This window comes from Nanorana parkeri, unplaced genomic scaffold (assembly GCF_000935625.1).
Source record: "Nanorana parkeri isolate BGI_ZX_2015 unplaced genomic scaffold, ASM93562v1 scaffold743, whole genome shotgun sequence".
NCBI lineage: Eukaryota > Metazoa > Chordata > Amphibia > Anura > Dicroglossidae > Nanorana > Nanorana parkeri.
The window spans coordinates 747,856-755,758 of NW_017307011.1; the positions used below are offsets into that span (position 1 = coordinate 747,856).

At 47.1% G+C, this 7,903-nt stretch overlaps 1 protein-coding gene across 1 annotated transcript in view; it reads left to right on the forward strand.

Annotated features, from left to right (window-relative positions):
* The first annotated feature begins 2,293 nt into the window (after positions 1-2,293).
* SNX21 (sorting nexin family member 21) overlaps positions 2,294-7,903 on the forward strand; it is a 19,619-nt gene continuing 14,009 nt past the window's right edge. The window contains exon 1 of the mRNA XM_018564306.1: positions 2,294-2,350. The gene's annotated coding sequence lies outside the window, so the exon portion shown is untranslated. The remainder of the gene's footprint in view (positions 2,351-7,903) is intronic.

Genomic DNA, 7,903 nt, shown 5'->3' on the forward strand with positions numbered 1-7,903 from the left:
AGACCCCACAGAGCCCTGGTTAAACCCGTGCGCATGCGAGGGTGCTACCTCATCTGGGCCCAGCTAACCAAGCAGCCGACTTTAAACCCAGAAGAAGTTGGAAGTGCCGGCGAGGGGGGAGAGTGCTGGCACTGTGGCGATGGGGGGGGGCTTTGGCAGGTCTGTCATAGGGTGCTGATATGCTCTGCATACGATCACATTATAGCTAGAAGCTCCTGGGGGCTTTTTATTGTTGACACTTTACTTCCCTTCCAACTTCCTCCGTGCAGAGCGGGGGAAGCCCCACTACAAGGGGAGTTTTGTTTTCTTCCCCAGAGACAGGCTTTGAAGAAGAACTCTGGGTATCATTTTTATTAACCCTTGTAGTGGGCCTAGCCCAGCACTGCAAGGGTTAAGTGCTCAATTTTGTATAAAAAAAAGTTATACTCACCTGATGCTCGGAGGGGGCTTGCTCTTAGACCGGGCCCTGGAGCCTCCCATCCCCTCCGCTGCAGCGGTCTAAGGTCCCTGAGTCATCATGTTCTATATACAGTGCATAGGACGCCAAGGGACATACCATTTCTGCAGCGGAGGGGGAGACAGTCAGCCGGCTCCGTGGTTTAGGTGAGTATAACTTTTTTTATTTTAGTCCTTAGATGAAAACGAGCAGATAACTGGGTTGAGAGACATTTCCCCCCCAAGTTCTGCTTTAACCCTTTTGCTGCCATCACAGAGTGAGAGCAATATTTTTATGGCCAATATTCATGGATATCTCATGCTTTTAAAAGGTCGCCTATGGACAATTTAGGGTACCATATTTGGTCGCCGTTTCACGGACGCACGCAATTTTTTACCTGGACATGTTGAGTTTCTATTTATTTGTTGTAACCTCATCTTTTATATTTTACAAAACAAATGGGTATTTTATTGTGTTATTGGGCACTAAAATTAACTTAAATGCATGTTTCTCAAAATGTGGTGGTTTGGTAAAGAGTTGCGCTAATATCGTGCAACGTAAAAATTTGCAACTGCCGCCATTTTATTCTACAGGGTCCTTGCTTTCAGAACATATAAAATGTTTTGGGGGTTTTAGGTAATTTTCAGGCCTAAAATGTGGATTATAACGTGTGCAATAAACAACAAAAAAGGCCTTGGCAGCAAAAGGGTTAACAAGCATTTAACCCCTTGCAGTGCAGGGGCAGCCTCATAACAAGGTGGTGGTGGTGGGGTCCCCGGAGATGGACTTTAATGAGCATTTAACTCCTTGCAGTGCTGGTGGTGGGGTCCCCGGAGATGGACTGTAATGAGCATTTAACTCCTTGCAGTGCTGGTGTCCCCGGAGATGGACTTTAATGAGCATTTAACCCCTTGCAGTGCTGGTGGTGGGGTCCCCGGAGATGGACTTTAATGAGCATTTAACCCCTTGCAGTGTTGGTGGTGGGGTCCCCAGAGATGGACTTTAATGAGTATTTAACCCCTTGCAGTGCTGGTGGTGGGGTCCCCGGAGATGGACTTTAATGAGCATTTAACCCCTTGCAGTGCTGGGGTAGATCTATAACAAGGTGAGGTAAGCAGTGCAGGAGTAGCCCCATAACAAGGTGGGGGGGTCCCCAGAGATTGGCTTTAATGAGCATTTAACCCCTTGCAGTGCAGCCTCATAACAAGGTGGGGGGGTCCCCGTAGATTGGCTTTAATTAGCATTTAACCCCTTGCAGTGCAGGGGCAGCCCCATAACAAGGTGGAGGGTCCCCGGAGATTTCGCTTTAATGAGTATTTAACCCCTTGCAGTGCAGGGGCCAGCCCCATAACAAGGTGGCAGGGTCCCCAGAGATTGGCTTTAATGAGAATTTTACCCCTTGCAGTGCAGGGGCAGCTCCAACAAGGAGTGGGGGTTGCAGAGAAATAGGTTTCAATTAGCATTTAACCCCTTGCAGCGCAGGGGCAGCCCCATAGCAAGGTGGGGGGTCCCCAGAGACTGGCTTTAATGAGTATTTAACCCCTTGCAATGCAAGGAGGACCCACTTCAAGGGAGTGTTTTTGTGTAATTCCCAAAATCTCTGAACAGTACATGAGATACTTTAATAATTGTTACTCAAGCAACAAATGCCTCTTAAAGTGTACACACACACTCTCATTGTGTCATTGCTGAAGCAATTAAGTGTAATTATCACATTTGTACATTGCTCAGCAGGTGTGACCCGCCCTGTCAGAGTGCAGGAAGAAGGAGCCCAGCCACTGCCGGCCATTACAGCTCCTGATAGCCAGCACTGTCCATAGACAGAACAAGCCCCTTCACTCTCCCCCCTTAACAGTTGGATGTGGGAGCCGGAAGCGGAAGTGCGGGAGTATCCCTAGTATCGGAGGAGCGGAAGTAAGTGCGGGGTTACGGGCTGTACCATGCAGGGTTAATGGGGGGTAGCTGATGGGTTGATGGTTCTACATGCTAAGCTGTTACGTCTCTTCATGGTGTGACATAGACTCGCAGTTGTAATGTATACGGTGTTGTCTCTAGCACTGCTAAGCAAAGCTTCAGCTATATCGAGATATATATGTGGTAAATAAGGGTCGTTACGGGAAATACCGTGCGGTATGACTTAACGAACCTTGTTAAAAATGTTGGTGTCTGCTGGTCTGGGTCATCTCTTACCAAGTGGTGCTGAAAACAAACAAGAAAAAAAGAAACAATTGTGCAATGCAACAAATGTAATTGGACTTTTCCGCTGTGATTGAAATGGCAATGACAGAGGACTGGTCAGATGGCACAGTCAATGCAGACATCTTACAATTGTGACATCGATCGTTAGTTGTACGATCGGTTCTCTTCTCATCACCCTGGCTGGTAGTATTGAGACTTGTTCCCAGTGCTATATGACAAGAGATGGAGATGGCTCAATCAGATTGTACGTGTGTTGCTAACCTTAGGAGCCATTGGCAATCAATATGCATGATCGGTTGATTATCGCTTTGTGTGTATAGCAGGCTTTTGATTTTATGAATGAGGATTGAATAGTAGGACCGGCCAATCGGCTCCATTCACTGATTTGGGTTTTTTCAGACAACCGGCTGTCAGAATACAATACCCGGGCCGGGGAGATTTCACCATCTACATTGATATCTCCATAACATCTGCCCCTGCACTGCAAGGGTTAACTCCTCGATTTTTGTCTCCGTTCAAAAACAAAGTTGTACCCACCCAATCCTTGGAGCCAGACAGCTCTTAGACTGGTCCCTGGAGTCTCTTTAACCCCCTCCTCAGCAGCAATGGTATGTCCCTCGGCGTCCTCCACATCCAATACACTGTATAGAATGTGATAAATCCGGGACTGTAGACTGCTGCAGCGGAGGGGGAGCGGTCTAAGAGCAAGCCGGTGTTCTATCGAACGCTCCAACTCATCGAGATCTCCAACTACCTCACTTCCGGTGCGCAGAAAGAGTGGAGCTCTGCACAGTTGCGGCGCGCCTAGCGTTTTCAGAATACTCGTTGAGTTTGCCACCTGCTGAATATTGTTAAAATACAGCTGTACAGAGCTCCAGCTTTCGATGGAACACCGGCTCCGATGAACGGGTGAGTATAACCTTTTTTTTTATTTTAGCACCTAGACAAAAACGAGCACTTAACCCTTGTATTGTGACGGTAGCCCCACTGCAAGGGTTAATGTTTTTTTTTCTCCAGAGTTCTTATTTTTAAAAGAAGTTGGGCAATCGGATTGTAAGGTGTGTGGTCAGCTGTACCGTGCAGAAATGGCATCCAAACCATCCGCTATTCTATCTTGTTGCTAAACCTCAGTACATGTGCGGTATGCTGGGAATTTACTGTGACAGGCAGAAGTCTTCTTCCCCCCCCGGGGTGACAATGTGTGATTTTGTAATGCAGCGAGCGGCTCGGTTAGGATGTTCAGAAGTCGGTGTGTGTTTGGTGCTCTGGGCCAGTATATGAGGAGCTGTTATGCCACACAGTGGTACTCGGGGTGACGGAGTTCTGGTGTCACTGTCAGCTGTCCACACTAAGCTGTAACACTTTTGGAGATTTAAACGTCATAGAATCCCATCACAGTCCTGACCGGATACAACCCAAAACATCAGGTGGGTGCTGTAATGACTGCCGGTGTTCTAGCAAAGTTTGTGACTGCATTAGAATGTGGGACCGGTGACGTGGTCACACATTTTAACGCGATCCCGCCCAGTTTTTCTGTGTTGGAATATGTGACCGGCAAAAAGTGAAGAATTCCAACGCTTTCTTAGCTGTTTCAGGGCAGATCGGCATTGCAGATGGTATGTGCAGGAGACCCGATCTGCCCTGAAACAGCTGATCGGTCCTGAAATGTCACTTCTATCCGACTTTGTGGGATGTGAGATCGCACTTCCACATTCAGATAGAAGTGACATTTCAGGACCGATCAGCTGTTCAAGGACAGATGGGCTCTCCTCCACATGTGATCTGCAATGCCGATCTACCCAGGAACAGCTAAGAAAGCGTTGGAATTCTTCACTTTTTCCTGGTCACAAACTGGCCGGGATCACGTTAACATGTGTGACCATGTGACCGGTCACACCTTCCACTGCTGAAAAACTGGGCGGGATTAGGTTAAAATGTGTGACCACATCACTTGTCACACATCATAACGCAGTCACAAACTTTGACATAACACCGGTGCCGCCGCAAATCAAGTACAAATCCAAAAATAGTCACCATCACACCAAAAAATGTTCTGTCCATGCTTCTTTATTGACAAAGGAAAGGGATGTCACAATGTGTCACCACGTTTCAGAACCATTTCGGTCCCTTCAGGCAAATGAAGAAGGTTCCGAAACGTGGCGACACATTGTGACATCCCTTTTCTTTGTCAATAAAGAAGCATGGACAGAACATGCTTTGGTGTGCTGGTGACTACTTTTGGATTTGTTCAGTGGTTTGTCGGTAGTCGAGAATGTTCTTCAATTTGACGAACGCTGCATTGTTTGTATAATCTATAAAAATAAAAAATCAGATTTTATAAACCTGAAAACTCCTAAGGGGATACATTGAGGAGAATTTACTAACATTGGAGCAGTTGCCCATAGCAACCAATCAGCTTCTCTCTTCAGTTTGTTCAGTTAAGCTTTGAAAATGAAAGTGAGAAGCTGATTGGTTGCCATGGGCAACTGCTCCCGTTTAAAGCTGGCCATACATTGTTGTATTTTTTTTTTTGTTCAACGTGCAGGCTGAGTGAAATAATAGCACAGATTCCTCCATCAACACTAATGAGCGTTGGAGGAAATTCCCTTCAGTTTCCTTTGTATATCCAAACGGTGTCCGCAGCAGATTGGCCACAGGCACCATTTGTTTGAATATCTTTCACCCGGCTCCTTCAGCCAGATCGAGAAGGCTGGAAGGGTGCCAACAGCGGCTCCCACTGTGCGAATTTTGTCCAGTTCATGAAGAACCGACCACAATTTGCATAGTGTACGGGTCAGCTTTAGTATATTCCCCTCGGCCGGTTCACACCATGAAGAGTGCGTTCCAGAGCGTTCGGCCTCCGGAACACAACCCGGCCTGCTCACTGTGTTTTAGGGGAGGGCTGTGGTGGGGCATTGAGCTCAATGGCACTGCAGCCACGCCCCCCGCCCGCAGTGAGATTGCCGGCACCCGAACGTGTGGCACATCATTAGTACCTGCGTTCCGGTCCAGTGTGCTCTGCATTTCTTCAGATCGCACTGGACAGGAACGCAGGTACTAATGATGTGCCACACGTTCGGGTGCCGGCAATCTCACTGCGGGCGTTGGGACTCGTGGCTGTGGTGCCATTTATTTAAATGCACCGCCACGCCCCCTCCCAGCCCAAAACAAAGTGAGCCGGCCGGGTTGTGTTCCAAAGCGTTCGGCCTCTGCAACGCACTGGTTTGAAATGGCCCTCCATGCTTTCTAAAACAAAGTGCACTTAAAGCAGAACTCCGGGGAAAACTATTCTTAACCCTTGCAGTGTGTCTCCCCCTGTACTGAATGGGTTAAGTGCGCGTTTTTGTTTAGGTGCTAAACCCCCCCACCAAAAAAAGTTATACTCACCCGCACCACTGAGTCGGCTGTCAGAGCTACATGCAATATATTCAAAATGAGCGCCCAGCAATGGCAGCCCCCATGCTCCCTCAGTACAGGCTTCCTACATTACACTGTGCTTCCTATAACGTGTAGGAACCTCTTCATACAACATTGTTTTCTTGCTGTAGCTGGAGGGTTTCCTTGTCATCCTATTTGTTGTTGTTGGCTCGCATATGACACAAACCTGCTCCAGAAATTCAGGTTTACCCAATGGCCAGAACCCAAATGCCCCCTGTCCTAGGGAAGACAATCCGCCTCCATGTCTACATACATAAATGTACAAGAAAGCATTGTATGTATCAAGAGTTCCAAGGAACACGGCCGCATTCATAAGACTGAGGGAAACATCCCAAGCGGGAAATAAAATCTTATACGCTTCCATCATTCCTGCGTATGCGTGTCTGACATTTCCGGTGTGAGCTGAAGGAGTATGTGAGCTGAAGGAGTATGTGAGCTGAAGAACACGGAGCCGTATGTGGAAGGTGAGTAAGAGCATCGTATGGGTGAGGGTGGGGTCACTGTTGGATCGAAATGCGTTGTAGCTTGTTGGTGTACTCAGCATGCAGACATATACAATGTGGTCTCTTAGGCATCCTATGTCTGCTGCTAAAGGCACTTTACATTTTGGTTGCAACTCTTATAGAGAAACTCATTAAGAAAAACATGAACAAATGCACTTTATGCCAGTTTGCCCGTATTTGCCCCCATGTGAATGGGACATACAGGAATAGTACTGTGGTTTTAGTTCTTATTTGCAGTGTTTATGTGACTTGTGTGACATATTTCTCTTCCATGAGCTCATTTGATGAAATCTAGTAATTCATAGATGAGCCACTAGAGGGAGCAGACACTCAGTTTGCAGTCACTCTGCCTCCCTGGCCCTGTCATGAGAGAGATGCACTGAGTGGCCAGATTATTATGACCACCCCATTAGTACTTCGGGCCGCCTCGTGACTCCACGAGATCCTGAAAGGTGATGCGAGGAATCTGACACTGCACTGTTGCCCTTCTGTTGTCTTGTACCAGTCTTGCCACTCTCGTTCTGCCCTAACATTGACTAGTCGCTGACGGCCACAATTCGCACGTTCAGACCCAGATTTTCGGCTGACAGTCCAGTCTTTAAACACTTTAACAACAGCTGCTCTTGAACATTTAACGAATTCTGCTGTTTTGCTGATACTCGCTCCATGGCTCAGAGCGCCAACAATCATTCCACGTTCAAAGGCTGTTAGATCGCGTTGTTTACCCATATCTTCAGCAAAAAATCACTTCTACTGTCGTGGTAAACAACCAGCTTCCCTATTTATAATGGTCTGGCCCTCTAGCAACTTCAGCACAACATTATAGCTAATTTGCCTACAAACGTCAGGTGGTCATAATAATCTGGCCACTCAGTGTATATGGGAGCTGCCATTGCTAGTCTTACTAAAAATGCTTGTTGCCTGGTTGTGACATCAGTAGATTTTAATACACATACCTGGAACAAGCATGTTGTATATGAGTGCAAGAAAAGGGTCATTGCTTATCCCTATATCAGGGATAGGCAAACTCTGGCCTTCCATCTGTGGGGAAACTACAAATCCCATGATGCTCTGGGAGTCATGTCTGGGCTGTCAATCTTGCAATGCCTCATGGGATTTGTAATTGCACCACAGCTGGAATGCCAAGGTTGCTTACTCTTCCTCCTATACTTTTTCCAGGTCAGCGACTAAATAAAGCATCAGCATGGCAACCAGCACACTAGTGTTTTTTTATTTTTATTTGGAGGGGTGCACAAAGGCAGCCCCGTGATCTTCTCATGCAGGAGTCTGAAAACAATGCACTGCATGTTTGGCTGATGTCTTATCT